Source organism: Dromiciops gliroides, chromosome X (genome assembly GCF_019393635.1).
Source record: "Dromiciops gliroides isolate mDroGli1 chromosome X, mDroGli1.pri, whole genome shotgun sequence".
NCBI classification, from domain to species: Eukaryota; Metazoa; Chordata; class Mammalia; order Microbiotheria; family Microbiotheriidae; genus Dromiciops; species Dromiciops gliroides.
Genome location: NC_057867.1, coordinates 60699489 through 60718202, shown reverse-complemented (window position 1 = coordinate 60718202; position 18714 = coordinate 60699489). Strand labels below are relative to the sequence as shown.

General features: G+C 38.7%; 1 protein-coding gene across 3 annotated transcripts in view; it reads right to left on the bottom strand.

The window, feature by feature from the left end:
- The window catches only part of AFF2 (AF4/FMR2 family member 2), a 538237-nt gene that overhangs the window by 490495 nt on the left and 29028 nt on the right, over positions 1 to 18714 (bottom strand). The gene's annotated exons all lie outside the window — the stretch shown is intronic.

Genomic DNA, 18714 nt, shown 5'->3' with positions numbered 1-18714 from the left:
AGAAAATGACAAGCAGGAGTTCTAAGAAGATTTCTCAATTAACACCAATTCAAAGGTGGGCCTCCATACATATTCAATTCCATTCAATCCTATTTTTTTGCATTCCATTTAATCCTATCTCAACACAGTCAAAGATATACTACAGGTTTTGACTTACATCACAATTTATTAATTCCCATATGTAAGAGAAGATAGATGACCATTTGAAATACTGATGAGTGATTTAGAAAATAATGATATTTACAATCAGTCTGTAGATATTAGAGGGGAGGAGGGACTGGAACTGACTTTGATATATATTTTCAAAAAACAGATCTCCCTTTCAAACCTCAGGGAAATAGAAAATGTGACATCATCAACAACCCTGTACCACTTACAAGAAAACCTCAATGATGTAGCTTTCATTAGCAGAAAATGAAGCAACAATGAAATGCATCATTTAATCATTTCCTGTTCAAATATTTAAGCATGTTGATCTACATCAAACCAAGAAGCAATGTAAAAAATGATTCTGAGGTTAAACAGAACACATTTCTAAAAACCATTAAAAGAATCAATTCCTGACTTTTTGTTTATTATTTAACAGAAATTATTTTGAGAATAATGGCATAAATATGATCCCAGTGGGAGTATTAAAACAAATTTTCTTTATTTTGGTGCAACTCTCAGGAAGAAGATACAAAACTGAATTTCCAATGTTCATTGTTGACCTGAGAAAATACTGTGAAATAAATCACTAAGGCTTGACACGATCTCCTTAATCACAGAAATTCCCAATTTCTGGCCTAAAACCATTACTGAAATTTCCCATTATCATTTACATGCTTCTTTTTCTCCCCATAATCATTTTAGGCCTGAGGAAAGATTCATCTTCTTTCACTGTATTGATGTGCCAGTATGTTTAACTAGCACATCTGAAAAACCAAATCTAGAAGCCAGAGCCAGATGGATGCTCCCCACAATCACAGTTGTGATCTACAATAATGCTATTGATGTCATTGTTCCAGAGCAAAGAGAAGAGATGATCTTGAACAGAGTTGGGCTTCTGTGAAATAGAACTGAAAAAAGGCAGGGGTGCTCTGAAAAGTGACATGACTATCTGAGTTAATATGTGAGCTGGTATTAAGAAAGCTTTCTACCCACTATTACAAAGCATCCATCTTAAGGCAATTATGTATTAGTAAGAGCTGTCTAGTCCCATGTGATTTAGGAATTTTTAGCAAAAGTCGGTAGCATGGAATGGACCAAGTAACTTGGACATTTTTCATATTAGGGGTGAGAGGGAATCCTCCCTCCTTTTAAGGAAGGAAAAAATGAGATACTCTAGATTTTAAAAATCCATTAAACCAAGTGGTACTATCTTCCTGGATAGATATTTCCTCCTTATCTTTTATATACCTGTGTGTATACACATGCATACATGCATAAGATTTTCTCCATGTTCTTGACCCTTTCCAAGACTTTTCTCTAGACTTGATCATGCAGGCATGTTTCCTATCCATATTCTCTCCTATACAGGTGTGTATTTTCATTACTTTCTCTATCATCGGGTGTCTCTACTTTCTATATTCTTTACTACACAGTTGTGTGTTCCCTCTATATTCTCTAGCACAGGAATAGTATTATATTTTCAGTTATGTGGGTATGTATATTCTCTCTATATTTATTCCTCTGGTGCATTTGCTCGGGTTGACTCTGTTAATCGACAGGCACAATTTTCCCTGAATGAAATGCCATAATAGTCTATGTTATTCCTTGACCTTTTTTCCCCTTGCAGTGCATATGGTTAAATAAATCTTCAGGAAATGCACAATAGTGTCATCTACAACCAATTACCATCAGCAATTGCTTTGTAAACACTCAACAATAAAACAATTTATTTTAGTGAACAGAGTCTATGTCAGTCCAACATTAAAGTTAAAAAATAGCATGGAATCCACCTCAGCCACAGTAGTGCTTAATTGCTACTCAATTTGCATAATTTATACAAATTAATGTAGACTCAATAATTAGCATTTTCATATGGTTTAGTGGAATCTAAAAGGCATAACAGTATGGTCTGTTAGCAATCGGAACATGTTTAAACAATATGTTTTGCGAGTCACTGGCATCCCAAGTTAGCTTAGTACAAAATGGGACTCAGAGACAACACAGGCCTGCATCAACTTGTGAAGTCTGCCTTTGTTGTGCTAGGAAACTTTAAGTTATTGAACTTAAAGTTCTTTGAGGGGGACAAGGATCCATCATTAAGACCCCTGAGTTCTGATTAACAACCACAATCTACAAACTGAGGACCTACTCATGGGTGAAGCACTCTGCTAAGCCCTACAGATACAAAGAGAGGCCAAACAGCCCCAGCCCTCAATGAATACAGAGACAACATATACATAAATAAGTATGAAAATAAAAATAATACAGACAAAATAAACAGAAGGGTAGTTTTGAGAGGGAGGGCACTGGTATCTGGGGCAACTATGAAAGGCTTTATGTGGAAGGTGGTACGCCAACTGAGTCTTAAAGAAATCTAAAGACTCCAAGGCATGGAATTAAGGATGGAAATCATTCCAGGTATGGGGGACATCAAATACAAAGTATTGTGAGAATTGGAATGACATTCCCTGCTGGGAGGGACATTGTGAGCTCTGGCCTGAAAAGAAACCATGTGACTTCGGCATCCAGAAGTGATGCCTGCTTTCCGTGGGTCCTGTCAATTAGCATTACCAGCCAATTAGCTTGGAGCTCTGTGTGTGAACGGTCCTGTTCCTGTTTCATAGGATGCTTCTGGGAGAAGCCAAGGAGGAGTGAGCCCCTTGCAGTTCTGGATGATGGCTTGGCAGGAGGTCGGAGGCTGGCTCTCTTAGATAGTTAGATGAAGTTTGATTTTTACCCCTCCCCCTCCCCTTCACTAACTTCTAATGCACTTTAATAAATTCTTAAAAGTCTAAACTCTTGCCAAAGTTTCTAATTTAAGGCAACCACTCATTAGATTTTAGACATCACAGCTAGAATTTTAGGCCATTACAGTATGGAGATGAAACACTATGAATGAGGGACAATAAGTAGGCTGGTTTGGCTGAGCCAGAAGGGAGAACAGTGTGCAAAGACTGGAAAAGTAGAACAAGCCTGGCTTGTCAAGAGTTCCAAATGCCAAATAAAGTAGTTTCTATCTAATTCTAGTTGTAATAGGAAAGTACTGGCCCTGGATTCAGGAGGATCTCAGTTCAAATGTGGCCTGAGACACTTAACACTTACTAGCTTTGTGACCCTGGGCAAGTCACTTAACCCTAATTGCCCCCCCCAAATAGATGTAATAGGGAGCCACTAGAATTTATATTCCTTTCAGCCTAGCTAAAGTAGCAGTGCAAGGGCCAGACCAGAAGCAGCATGGGGCAGGAAAGTAAAACAACACCCACTTTGACCAGCATCTCTCCTTGGACTCAGAGAGACCCCAGGACCCTGAGCCCAAGAGCTTTGGGTAGGGCAGTGTTCCCCAAATCACTAGACCTGCTCCTCCCCTAGCCTCCCACAGCTATCCTTGAGAGGAAAAATAATTTTATGGAAGGCACCCACCTTCCTCATCACCCCTGCAACAGATGCTGGCCAACTGTGACCAATAGGCAGATAGGCACAACAGCCCTGGGGGTAAAAGCACCCCTCAGGCCACTGATCCTTCTTCCACCTAGCCCTCACAGCCATCATCCAGGAAGGAGGCTCCTGCCTAGAAAAGGTCAGACACCCCTACCAACTGCCACCCAACTACTGGACACAGGGCAGGCAAGATAACCTAGCTGAAGCATCCCTGGGGGAGTTACAGGAGATGGCACGTGCCAAAGAGGGCAAAGCCACCGTCACTTTTAGCACGATCTCCCCTCAGACCCTGGTACGCTGAACCCAAGAGCTTCCAGAGAAGGGCCCCTGGAGATCATTGTGGGAAGAATCCATGTGGAGATCCAGCCTGGCAGCTACCCCTGCCAGGGCTCCAGCCACAGCTACTAAAGACCCAGAAAAGAAGTCTTTGTCACTGACAAATGGGTCAACCTCAGAAACAGATAGGAATGTATCAGGAGAAATGACATCAAAGAAGAGGCACTAGCATATGGTCTGCTGCTGTAACCCAGAGGACATCTCCTTCTGAATGGCAGCTGAAACCTTCCATGACTTTTCTCCTCCATTAGAATGTAAGCTCCTTGAAAGTAGGGACTATCTTACTAGCTAAGAAGGAAAGAACAGGGCTTTGCACAAAGTAAACACTTAATAATTGGATTCACTCATAGGGTAGGATAGCCATATGTTAAGATCCATGCTTTGGGGAAATCACTTTAGCAGCTGTGTGACAGAGAGCTCAAATCCAGAAGAGGGAGGGTGGTGAAGACATGAACTAGCATGGTGCTTATGAGAACTGCAAGAAAAGGAAATATGAGAGAGATGGTGGAGATGGAAACATGGGGATTCGTTAAATCACTGGGTGTGAGAGAGGCAGCATTCAAGGATGATATCACAGCTTCAAACCTCCACAATCAGATAAAAAAAAATCTGCTTGGCACATAAAGCTCTTCCTACCCCCCAAAAATATAATAATAATAAAATAAATAAAGCTCTTCCTACAAAAATCAATAAATGAATGAATGGGTAGATAGATATATGAATTAATGAGTGAATGAATAAATAAATCGATCAAGCAATCAAGCAAGCAAGCAAGCTCTTCCTATCTTGGCGCACTGCTGCCATGACAGTCTTTTGATATCTTATTCCCATCCAAGCAGCCCCTGATCCAGCTATCCCAGCCTACTTGTTGTGTCGAGAACATGCCATGCCGTCACTCATCTCCATGCCTTTGCCATGAGTATCCCCCATGTCCAGAAAGCTCTCCCTCCTTACCTGTTGTTCTTAGCTTCTATGACTTCCTTCTGTCTCAGCTCAAATCCTACCTTCTGAAGGAGGCCCTTCCTAGTCATCCCAAGTACCAGTACCTTCTTCCCCTGGAAGATTATCACTAACTGCACATAGAGTGCATGTACCTAGTGATTACAGAACATACAATCCTTGAGGACAAGGGAATATTTTTGCCTTTCTTTGCATCCTGGAGCTTAGCAGTATCTGGTATAGAATAAACACTTAATAAATGATTTTTGATTTGATTTCATTTGGTTTCCTCAACAGAAAAAAAGGTGAATTATGAATTGGTGGGAAAGTAAAATGAGTTCTATTTTGGACATGTTGAGTTTCAGCTGGCTTACCTCAGATATCTGGAAATATTAATTTTCCATTTTATCTTTCATTAACAAGGTTAATCAAGAATTTACTATAAAAAGGATCTTTAGGTTCTGTTAACATGTGAAAAAATTGTTTTGACTGTCTCTGTGACAATGAAATCTGGGTATATCATGCCTTTGTTCTTAAATTAAGGGGGCATTTTGGAATAAGGGACAGGTCTGGAATCAGGAAGACCTAGGTTCGAATTCTGCTTGTGACACATAAATTTGTTCATTTGTAAAAGAAGGATAATATTAATTTACAATGCAATTGTGAACCTAAAATAAGATATTATCTATAATATTTTTAAAACTTTAAAGTATATACTAAAAAATGTCTTTTGTTATTATTGCTATCTTGATAGGTCAATGGAGTCCTGACATAAAGGGTACTGGCACAGTCTACTATTCCAAAATTATTGTTGCATAGATGAATTAACTTTAATTTTTTTTGGTAACGAAAAGCAATGGTTCATAAGCTTATCTTACACAGGATCACTAGGAAAAAAAATCACACATTTCCAGACTCCCAGCATAAAATTTGCAAAGCACTTCATGCTCATTAATTCATTTGGGCCCTACAATAACCCTTTTAAGGTAGGTATTAAAGGCAGTATTATTCCCTATTGGAAGTTAAAGAAAGGCCCAGAATGTTTAGCGACTTGCCCAGGATCATGTAACTAGTTGTTGTCGCAGGTAGGATTTGAGGCCAAATCTTCTTGACAATAAATCCAGCTATCCATCCTCAAAGTCTTCGAAATTTCAGTATCTCAAGGGGTTGACTTGCCCAAGTATAATTGTCCCACTAACTGATGAAAAGGATGGTTTAAAAGATAGGCAATAACAACAATCTCTATCTCACAGAGTTGTGTGGATCAATTGGGATAATTCTGTACCATAAAGTGTCCACTTTGCAAACTTTCAATTTAACTGTGTAAGCTATTATTTTTATTACTGTGTATGTGGGAAGGGAAGATCAGGCAACCCTTGATCATTACCTTTCCTAGGCCACTTGATGAAATGAAAGGACCCCCCCCCCTCCCCTTTCAGACGTCATTGCTGATGGGGGGAAGTGGAGAAGGGGAGAGAGAAACCCCTTCCCCCACTTTGCTAAATTCTACAAGAGGTTCAAGTCAATCCTCAAGAGCTCGGGTCTTTCCTGGTAGCTGACTCTACAGCTCACTTGACTGGACAGGCAGAGATCAGTACCACAGTTTTAAAATAGGCAGTCTTTCCTGTTTACTCACATAAAAGAGTGGGAGGAGAAGCAACCCATGGCCAGGGGGCAAGTCCATTGTTTCTGCCAAGTGCTTAACCTGCTTCTTGGTCCTTTCATATGCCAATATGGCTACTCAGAGTCTTAAAGTGCTTTTTACTAAGTACCCTTATAAATCCTGAATATGGCCACTCAAAGTCTAAAAAGTGCTACCTTTTCCTTTCATCAGGCCGGGCTGGCTACAGCATCATCCTTATTGTCCTTTCCTCAGGCTTTTCAATGGAGTTCAAAAGGAAATGGTCCTGAGACAAGTAATTATCCTTCTATAATTCTTTTATATTTAACATCCTGTGAACTATGGCGCAGATGGATAAAATAATTGATTTTTGTAGCTGAATAAGGGTGTTGGGATTTTAGTTCATCTGCTATTGGTTCACTGAAAGCATATTCAGATACTTGCAGATGACAATGCCACTTGTAGTTCATCTGGTTCTTACATAGCTTGGATATCTTGTTAGGTCACCACATTTTTAAAGCTCTTCATCCTATGTATAAGGTGGGCCAAAAGTTACCATGTTTTAATAACTTTTTGAAAATTTTTTCCTATTTATGAGATTTGATTTTTCACATGTAATGTAAATTCATTTCCTACATATACCATTGATGATGCTATGGCATTGTAAATGAAAACAAAAAATAAAGGAATTATTGAATATAGAACAATTGTGACTTTTAGTCCACCCTGTACCACCTACCTGTCTCTATACAGAGAAAATAATTGGTTTTAATATGAAAATAGCTATATTGGAGTGTTACTTTATCCTCTGTAGGCATGCTGAAAGCAGCCCTCAATACAACTCTCAAAGTACAAAGGACAATAGGAATGATAAGAACCTCATCTTATTTCCATATGATTTTGATCTTTTCTTACTAGGCCTCTACACTGTGAAATCTTTTCATTTTTTGTAGCTTGGAGATTATGAGGACTACACAGATAGAGTAACATCTATTAAAAATTGTTCTCAAGGGTTTTTTTTCTTTTTTTAATAAATCAATATCATATCTGGGCCTGTGTTAATGTTCAAGTTCCAGTATAAGTTACTGATTGAGTTGTCCAAAATATTTTGAGGTCTGTATTTGGAGTATGGCGATCTGTTTTCCCTGAAAAATAGCAAACTTCTGATTTATAATTCTAGCCACCAAATGATTGATGTCTTACTATGTATTTGTGGCTGCTAAATTTTTACAGTTTACAGTGACATGCTGCAAACTGTAAATGGTAGTTTCTACTAATTCCTTGCATAATATACATTGATTCCTAAATCCAAGATCCTTATGGATAACAATTTTATAATTCCTAGGGGCAATGACCTCATCTTGAATTACCATTTTAAACACACCATTCCCATAAACAGTTACCAAGTCACTAAGCATTTATTAAGTACTTACTACATGCTGGGCACAGTGCTAAAGCACTGGGGATATAAAAAGAAGCAAAAAGAAAGCTCCTTGCCTCAAAGAAAACATTCTAAAGGGAGAAGACAGCACAAAAAAGGAAGCTGGAAAGTTGGGAGTAGAAGTAAGGTGCCCACATGGGAGGAGGACAGTACTGAAGAGTAGAGAGGCAGAAGCAGAGCCAGGAAAAGAATAAAGGATGAGTGGTCTTTAAAATGAGGGACCTGGGAAGAACTCACCTTGGACCAGAGGGATGAAGGGATAGCCTAGGATGAAAAGGCCACAGTGAAAAAGGGATGCTCCTGGGTGAGAAGACCACAGGCAATGAGGGAGCTTCCAGGTGAGATGGCAGGTGAGGCATGGTAATGAAGTCCAGAGAGTCAGAACCAAAGCCTAGAGAGGAATGACAGACCTGGGCCCTTCCTCAAAATGGAGGTTCCCGGGGGCAGCTAGGTGGCACAGTGGATAGAGCACTGGCCCTGGAGTCAGGAGTACCTGAGTTCAAATCCAGCCTCGGACACTTAACACTTACTAGCTGTGTGACCCTGGGCAAGTCACTTAACCCCAATTGCCTCACTTAAAAAAATAATAATTTTTAAAAATGGAGGTTCCTGGAGGAACTTACCAATGGGAGAACAGGGCTGCAGAGATGAAGGAATGTTCTAGGATGAGAATGCAGGTAATGCATGGTGGTCTATTCATATGACTCAGTCATTCTTTCATTGTTTCTTTGGTAACAGAGCCTTGGCTGAGTTCATACAAATGTCACCCAAGCAGAGCCTCTTAATTCCATTTCGCAGCCATAACTATTCATATACTCTATATGGATACAAACTATATTGCATTACATGCCACGCATCCAACGGTGTGTACCTGTTACATGCCTTTATTATGCTTGAAGTCATTTTTGCTTGTTTCAAAAGTATTTTTGTAGGTTTCTGACCTCTTCATTACAAGCTGTAAGAAGGTTTACCTATCTTCTTTCTCATTTCTGACAAGGAATCATTTCTTTCTATAACAGTCTTAGGGTGATAGGTCTTGCACTTTATTAGTGTAGTACACGTTTGGGGAGGATAATTTCCAAATCTATCATAATATATTTTATAGTTCCAAAAATGTACATTAAGACTAGTATTTCATAGGTGTTCACTGCTTTAAATGTTCTTCCCATTCAACTTTGATTTCAGGATGCCAGCAACTCTCTTAATATAGTCATTCTTCTTTTTTGATATCTTTATGCCAGTTCTGACTAGTATGGAGGAAAATTCATTTACATACACACATCTACACATAGATCTATATATATTTTCTATAAAATTGGTTACTGGCACATATATTCACATGTATGCACATATATTTACATATACATAATACACATACATATATAAAACACCTTCATCCACTGGATTCAATATGAACTCCAGACTCAAACTCAAAGCCTTCATTGTATATCTTTCTTCTACTATCAGTAAGTATTCTATGTCTAAGGTCAAATAACATTTTGATATTACTGGAAAAATAGTCCATGAGATGAATAAGCTATTTTGTGGACTTTTCAGTGAAGCCATAGTTTGATTTTATCCATATACCTCAGTATTATTATATTACTATTTTTTCCTACAGTTCCTTGATTATAAGGATCAATTATGGGTCCTAGTCAGCTTTTTATTTTAAAGTCTGAATTTCCTCTTTTTCTTTAAAATTATTTACTCTTTCACTTTTATGAATAATCACAATCTCTTCCTCTTGCTATTCCATTAAACTTTGTTTTTAAATAAAAAATAATACCAAATAAGACATTTGCATAGCTCAAGCAAAACAAATCCCCACATTAACCATACCCACAAATGTAAGTCTCAATCCACATTTTAAGTCCATTACTTTTCTGGCAAGAGCTATAGATAGCATGTTCCATCTTCAAATCTCTGGACTTGTATTAGTGCCTTCACTTCACAAATTTTAGGCAACTCTGATCATCTAAGAAACCAGGGAGGCAGAGAAGTGAAGACAACTGAAGAGTTTTCAAAAGCATATTATTCCTTATTTTGACGCCCCTGGCTTTAGGCCTAGAGAGTTATTTCAATCAAGGGGAATTATTTGTGGACATTCCGATTTTATAATACCTGTTTTTCTTACGTATTAAATCATCATGGTAATGATTGCTTTGCTTTATGCCTGAGTGACAGAGCTTCAGAGACTGGCACTACAAGATAGAATCAGACACTCAACGGCCAGGCAGTTGGGAGATAGAACGGCACATGAGAATGTGTGATAGATTTGGAGTCATAGGATTTAAAGACAAACCAGACTGAGGAGGTTAGAGATCCCTTGCAACTCTAACATTCTATGAACCTACATATTCTGTTTAACTAAATAACTATGTACAACATCTAAGCAAATTGGTCATAATAAAAAATGATTAAGCAAAAGTAAGTAAAATAGGAGAGTTTTACATGAACCCTAACATTCCCTCTAGCTTTAAATCCTATGTTGCAGAAAGAGCCCTGGATTAGAAGTCATCCGACCTTGGTTTTGCACTTACTATCTATGTGACCTCAGACAAGTTACATCAACATCATTGGCCTCAATTTGAGCCAGATGACCTCTAGGGTTCCTTCCTAGCTTTAAATCTATGATCCTATGAATGGTCATACTGGATAACACCCATGTTAGCTGGTGGCACCTACTGGTGAAATCTAAAATTGGAAATTAAAAATATTAGACACTGTAAATCCTCAAACCAAATAAAGAGCACTAAAGTCTGTGAAGGGCTAACCTGACATAAAATGGCCTTGAATTCTGTACCAGACACACACTAGTTGTATGACCATGGACATATCATTTAACATCTCATTTCTACCAGCAACTCTCTAAGATAAGCATCCATCGACTTCAGTGGAAGGGATTACCACAATGGTAGTTCCCTACTCTGATGAAATCTGAGCTTCTATAGCAAAAAAAAATGTAAAACAATAATATGTGAGCAATTAGTATTGATTTGTATGGTTCTCTAGGTGAAAAAATATGCAAATGGTATAAAAAGGACATGGCAGCCGCAGAAAGGAGATTTCAAGGTCCTTAAAGTGCATCAAAAGCACCCTGATACAAACCTTAGCATGCCACTGGCTACCATCTCCCTTGTAAAACATTAATCTCACTATGATGGGAGATTTGTTCCCCTCTCTTTGAAAATACATATCCAATTTCAGAAAGTCAATGGAAAACAAGGATTTATTTTACATAAAACATTTAAATGATTTTGTTGCTGTATATCTGAAAGTATGGTATTAGTATAGTACCATGGGAGAAGAATGTATAAAATGTATTCTTTGCTGAACAAAGGAAAGTAGAATCTGTTGTCTTTAATTCTTTAACATTTAGAGTTGTTAACAGGAATTTCAAGTCAAACAATTTCATAGCTTCATAGTCAAAAAGTCAAAGACCTCATATCCCATTATTAATCCTGTGGTCAGCTGGTAATAATTTACAAACCCTTAAGTAGGTCTGGGTAAGTGGATCTTACACTGCACGAAGGCAATGAAATGGAAGTAAAGTTCCTTATAGCTTACAAAGTACTTTACAAATATCGTCTCATTTGATCCTCACAAAAATCCTGGAAAGGAGGTGCCACTGCTGTCCCCAGTTTACAGATGAAGAAAATGAGGTAGAAGTTAACTGACATGTTCAGGGTAACATATAAGTATTCCTAAGTGCCTGAGGCAGGATTTGAACTGTCTGTTTCTGACTCTGGGTCGAGCACTCTGCACTGCACCACCTAGCTGAAGTCCAGTGCTATCCACCATGCCTCCTAGCTGACAGCATTTGCACTTAATACCTAGTTAGTAAAAAGTACTTAGTTAAAAATAAGAAGCTACAAGATGACAGCCTTTTCCTTTACCTCCCTAAGCAACAGCAAGTCACCCTTTTCACAGGGAATTGTGACCTGAGGTCTAAAGTCTCTCCTATCCCCTCCATAAGTAAATTTGTTTCAGCAAGTTAATTTGAGGGGGCCTTCATACTAATTTCCCCAGACCCCAGAATTGCTAGCCACTGCTCTGACAATCTGGAAAGGATCAGCACTTTGGTATATGCTCAAAATAACTCATAATTCTATTTGGAAACTTGGTTACTTGGATGAAAAGTTTTTTGAGGAAAGATTAGACTCTTTTATCAACGTTCCATGCATGTCTTAGCCGAATGTCAACCAAAAAGAACACACCTGCACTGCCATTTCTGTCCTCAATCTAACTGGCTTATTAGGATTTCTTATCAGAACTCATTAGCCACTTGGCACATCAAAAGGCCCTTTTTTACAATCATTTCACATCTGGTACCAAAAAAGGAAGCACACAAGTTATGGTTTTGCCAGGCTCCAGTGTAGTTTGGCTATGTTAACATACTATCACTTACACATACTGTTCAGTTCAGAACATAAATGTTAATAAGGCACTCTCTACTAGTTTGCTAATTGGTGGTGGCTATTTCCAATTGAGTAATCTCTATGTGTCTATTTCTATGTGATTATCTATACATTTATATAGAACACACACACACACACACACACACACACACACACACACACACACACTGGTCATAATCTATGATTTCATTGGTATGGGAAATTCTTGGTATAGAAGTTCTTCCACTAATGCACATAGCCAACTCCTCCACAACTTTGCAAGATGACTTGGACACACAAAGGTTAAATGTCTTGCCCAAAGATGCAACTTACACTCAGCTCTTCCTAACACTATATCCACTAAATTTTTCGTAGACAGGATTTTGCCTGTCATAGAGGTCTATGGATGGCTACAGGCTCAATTTTTTCATTTTAATATTTTTAAGGATTGTTTAGAAGAGCAGGCATCCTGATTTAGTGGAAAGAACACTGAATTTGGAACCCTAGGACTTACATTAGGATCCCAACTTGGTCGCTGGCTTTATGACCTCGGGCAAGTCACCTCTGCTTTCTACTTGGTCTTTTCTTTGCAACTCGGTAGGGTAAAATATAGCTATATATGGACCTGTATAGTATATTAGCTTTTTGTTTAACAAGTATTTGCTGCCTTAATCTGAAATCACCTGAAACAATGGTCAGTGATGGGATTTTGAGTTAGAAGGGCTCTTGGAGATCACGCAGCCTAATACTTTCATTTTAAAAAGAGCAAACTTGCGATCAGAAAGGGGGAAGGAATTTGCCCAAGATCATATAGATAGTGAGTGAGTTGGGATTCGACTCCCAAACAAACAGTAATCTACAATCAGAAGCATTTCATATGTGTATGGACCATTTTGACTCTACCTCATTCTGTATTCTGGGATCTGGAAGTTTAACTGAGAGCCCTCACTTTGGTGAGCTCAGAACCCCAAAGTAATTCTCTAACAACCATAGTCATAGCCAAAGATGCATAGTTCATGGAATATAGAGACAACTGGCCCTTTACAGATGAATTGCCTACAAGCTTCCTTTAAATAGGGAACTCCTGTGAACACACTGAAAATGTATTTCCAGAAGACAGGTGGCATATAGCTTTTCAGAAGGACACCTGTTCTGTAAGGAAGGCCTGCAAGTACAAACCACTAATGAGACTGCTCAAGTTTTTATGGAAACATTGGTTTTGCTCTGTGGGAAGGTAGATAGGGAGCATAAAAAGCTCTTGATTATTCTCCTCACATCAAATGTCATTTGCCTCGGGCACTTGGGGGTATAGTAAGTTAAAGTCTGAGAAATTACAAGCTCCCCTATCTCCTATGGTTGAGAATAGGAAATAGTTCTTTCATCCCTTTGCCAGGGCATCTGGAGAGCATTGGGATCAGGGAACCAGCAGGGGGCATGATGTGTCTCAGTTGCACCTCAGCTACACTGGAGGATCTTTCCAGAACAAAGGGGTGAGACGAGGCCCAGCACCAGGACAGAAATGCCTGTTTAGCAGACCCAGCCCGATGAAGTCATGTGCAGCTAGCTCTCTGCCCATTCCTTGTCAGGCTTTGAGAAGCCCAGGAACAAGGAGTAGATTCAATTACTTTTCAAGAAAATGACAAGTTTAATGATTAAAGGAAGAAACAACTTAAAACCAAACCTTTTATTCCTCTCTGTATTTCCTATTTTGTTTTCAGCCCAAGTTTCCTTCCTTGAAGCATTATTTCCCAAGATGATAGTATCACAAAGTTAAAGGGGGAAGGAACCTTAAATTTCATCTAATCTAGTCTACCTCCTCTATCTTGTTGATGGAAAACTGATGCTCACAGAGTGGAAAGGGCTCCTCTTGACCCTCATCCTAACTATGGTACTGATTTTTATTGAAAAAGCTGGAAAATTGGCCCACTTCAAAGTTCTGTCAAAGGGCCTAGTAACTGTAACTGGGAATGATGTGTCCCAGTGTGAAACTGAACTTTGCAGGCCAAATCTTAATGATGACTTTATGGAAAGTGATCTTAAAGCCAACACCAGGATTGCTGCTGTCACGTTTCTTATCCTTTGTTTCAATCAAATTAGGTTCCTGCCCCAGGGTATAGGAATATGCTATGCAGGGATTAAAAGTGCAAATGCTCTCCCTACCACCACCACCCCCCCTCCAGCAGTCATTTCCAAAATTTCTCAGCTGTCTTTCCTGGCAGTGTTCAGGTTGAAAATGATCAATTCCCTAACACTTCACAATAGTACAAAGGCTGTTCAAAAGTAGTTGCCTCCTAATGATACCATAAAATAAAGTAGAATCTTACTCCTTCTTCTAAATTAGGGATTACAGTAGCCATAATATTGACCTTCCAGGGTTGGAAAGCTTAGTCAGCATAATGAAGGTAAAATACTTTCTGATGTGACAGAGTGGAGGGAGCCTACAACAAAGAAGGTGTGGGTTCAAATTCCACCTCAGATGCTAGTAATTATGTAATTATCCAATAGCCTCTTTAAAGTTCAGTTTCCTTATCTGTCAAATCAAGGATACTTAGCACCAACTTCGATAGGTTTTTCTCAAGATTAAATGAGTAAAGGTTATAAAGTGGTCTTGAATTTTTAAGTGACATAAAAACAATACAGAAAGGCCAATTACTGTTATTATTACCTAATAACTTACTATGATGAGAACTTTGTGGAGAATACATTGTTGACATCTAGGGGTTTGCTAGCAAATGTTTAACAGTCGCCTTTCCGATGTACAAATGATAAACTGCAAAATTTAATCGGCATCATTACCATTTTCTCCATCATTTTCTTAAGTCTAAGCAATCAACAAGACAAGGAATCAAGCCCATCTTTTTAGCATTTGCTGATTTCTGAATGCTCACCCTGAAAATTTAATAATCTACTCACACAGTTTGAGCTGGCTCCAATATACCGCTGCTTATATTTATCGAGGGTCAATTGCAGTTATGAATGTCCTATTTTGAATTTTTAAGTACCCTGCTCACAGGTGCCAAAACCACTGTATGTTGACCTAATAGGAACCACTAGGAAGTACCAACAAAGGCAGAATCATTAGGGTGGGAAGTAATCTGGGCAGGTGACAGGGTGAATCTTCTTGCCCTGCCTCAAGTCTTTCCCCACTCCAATCCATTCTCTCCATTCAGCCACTAAAGTGATCTTCCTAAAACACAGGACCTATTACTCCCTTATTCAATAAACTCCAGTGACTTCCTATTGCCTCCAGGAGCATTTATAAATTGTTCTGTTTGGCCTTCAAAGCCCTTCCATATCCCAGTCCCCCCCTACCCTTCCAGTCTTCTTACACCTTACTCTTCAATCCAGTGACACTGGCCTCCTGGCTGTTTCATGTACAAAATACATCTCTCAGCTGTGATCAAATTCTTTGGCTGTCCCCCATTCCTGGAACATTCTCCCTCCTCTGCTCCAACTACAGACCTCTAAGTCCCAACTAAAATCCCATTTTCTATAGGAAGCCTTCCTTAACCCTTCTGAATTCCAGTACCTTTCCACTTTTAATTATTTCCTATTTATCCTGCATAGAGCCTACGTTGTATATTTATTAGTATGTTGTCTCTCCCATTGGAATGTAAGCTCTTTGAGCACAGGGACTTTCCTTTGCCTCTTATTCCTCCATAAATAAAGTCATGGATCCACTGAAGAGTTCTGAGAGGAGATCATTGGCCTTCTATATGTTGCTGCTAAGGCCTAAAATTCTAGCTAAACTGTCTAAAATATCTAATGAGTGGTCACCAATAAATTATAAGCTTTAGCAAGAATTAGACTTTTAAGCATTTATTAAGGAGAATAAGAATTTGGTAAAGAGAGAAGAAAAGGCCTAGATTCCTATTGTTAAAGGCTAAAATTCTAGCTATTCTATCTAAAATCTCTAATGAGTGGTCACCAAGAGTGCATTTCTAGATCCCTTATCCACCAGCGTCCCCAGGAAAAGAGAGAGAGGCAGAGCGCCCGGCTCCCCCTTCCTCCTCCCACCAGCAAACGTCACTTCCTGACACCAAAGAAAAGACGCATGGTCCTGCCCTCAAAGACCTTCCTTCATGGCGGAGCTTTTCTACAGTAAGTCTCCAGCAGGTGGCATCATTCCAATCATTACATTGCCCAGGCCAGACCACATCTGAAAGCCTGTATTCTGGGTAATACAGTGTAGAACTGATATTCATAAATTGGAAAGGGTTCAAAGAAAGGCAAATAGAATCATGATAAGAATGGGATTAGTTTAAGGAATTGGGGGTGCTTAAACTAGAGAACAGAAGACTTGGGGAGGTATTGGGGGGGGGTGAGATATAATACTTTTATTTGGAAGAGAAATGAGTTTTGTGATTGGTCCCAGAAAGCATAACAAGGAACAACAGGAAGAAATTGCAGAATGGCATCTGTGAAAAGCCAACAGATGGCGAAGAAGATAATGTTGGACTATGGGAGACCTACCTCTGAACCAGAGTTTAAGATGCAGAATCAGTTGGCTAAAGATGAAATACCTCTGGGGCAGCTAGGTGGCACAGTGGATAAAGCACCGGTCCTGGATTCAGGAGGACCTGAGTTCAAATTCAGACTCAGACACTTGACACTTACTAGCTGTGTGACCCTGGGCAAGTCACTTAACTCTCATTGCCCTCCAAAAACAAACAAAAAACAAACAAACAAAAAACAAACAAACAACAAAAAAGATGAAATACCTCTGAGAGCAAATAAAAAATATTTTGCTTGGAGACTTTGGAACCGACCAATCAAACTTTAACTTAAAATGGAGAAAAACAGAAAAAACTCTAAATCTCTCTCTCTCTCCCCACATATATATGTGCATATACATATGTATATACACACATATATACTAAGCCAAATATCTCAGAGAATAGCACACATGAAATAGTAATAATAGTATTAAGTGAGAGGCCCAGGAGTTTACATATGACAGCACCCAAGAATAGTAGTATTAATACTCATGGTCAAAGCTATACAGATAACATATAACATAGAGAATTAATTGGACTAGATATATTAATAAAACAAACTAATTCAAGTTTGTAGGTATCATTAAATCTTAGGATATGACTCTTGAATAGATTATGTAAGTAGAAGAGTATACCTTACTTAAAATGAACAGATTAGATACAAAGAGTAGTGTTAACTATCAAGAAGATAGACTATCATCAGTGAAAAGCATTTGGGTAAGGGTCAGTGAAAACCATAATTTCTATCGTGGGGGGAGAATTCTGAAGGCTGCCAAGGCAGAAGGAAGAAAGGGATATTGAACTCTGGAAGCAGATCACAAAGCTGTAAAGGAAGAATGAAAAGAGAATTGATGGGAAACTTCAAATGCCTAGATATATTCTGGAAATCTCTACAAACAAATGGATAGCTTTGGATATTCCTGTCAATGCTAAGAATTCTAAAGAAAGAATATAAGGCAGTGGTGATGTAGTGAAATGAACAGTGGATTAGGAGTCAAGAGACCAAGGTTCTACTCTGCTGACACAGTGTGGCCTTTCACAAGTGGTATCTTTCCTGAAATCCTCAGATCAGCCTATGAACTTCTATAAAGCTGAATATTAATAGCAACTAAAGTCTAACCCTTAGCTGCGTAATATTAACATTAGCTGGTAATATGTGGCTAATGTTAAATCTTCCAAAAATTCACTACCGATGGTTTGCTTAGTCACTGAGAATTTGATATGAAAATGTTTGTAACTTTTGTTCCTTTCCAGCACACATTTAGTGGCACCAATGCTGTGAATCATTGCTTGTTCTTCAGATATCTAACATTAGCCAAAACTTTTACAAGGACTTTTAAAAAATCATTATTAGCTACTGTTGTTGACTGATGTTCAGATTTTCAGCTTTTATAAAGCAAACTTCATAAATTCTTGGCTTGATTACAGACATGAAGAACAAGAAAATACTTATAGTTTGAAGGGAAAGAACCTATTGGTTTTACCCTCTTCAGAACAGACATAAAATTGTGCAATTGGTTTTTCTTCCTTGCAGAGTTATATGGCTCATCCTATCAGGATACTATTACAAGAACTAATTTTCCCTTAAAGAATTCTGACTGTTCTTCACTTTCAGAAAAAAATAACTACAATGGGTTAGCTTTTTTGTGTGGTTACTTCACATTCCCCAAATCCCAAGTCATTCTGCTGCCCCAATTTCTCCAAACCTATTCCTTTAAATACTTAAAAGGGAGAGCTGCCCACAATAGCTGTCAACAGAGTAGATGGGGCACTTTATAAATCTTGACTCCAAATGGTGATGTGGCAGTTACAACTTTGAATAGAGGAAGGCTAGGTGAAGGCTCACAGGCCCCAGAAACTCTCCCCAGTTACTATGAATGGAAGGGCCCTGGTAAC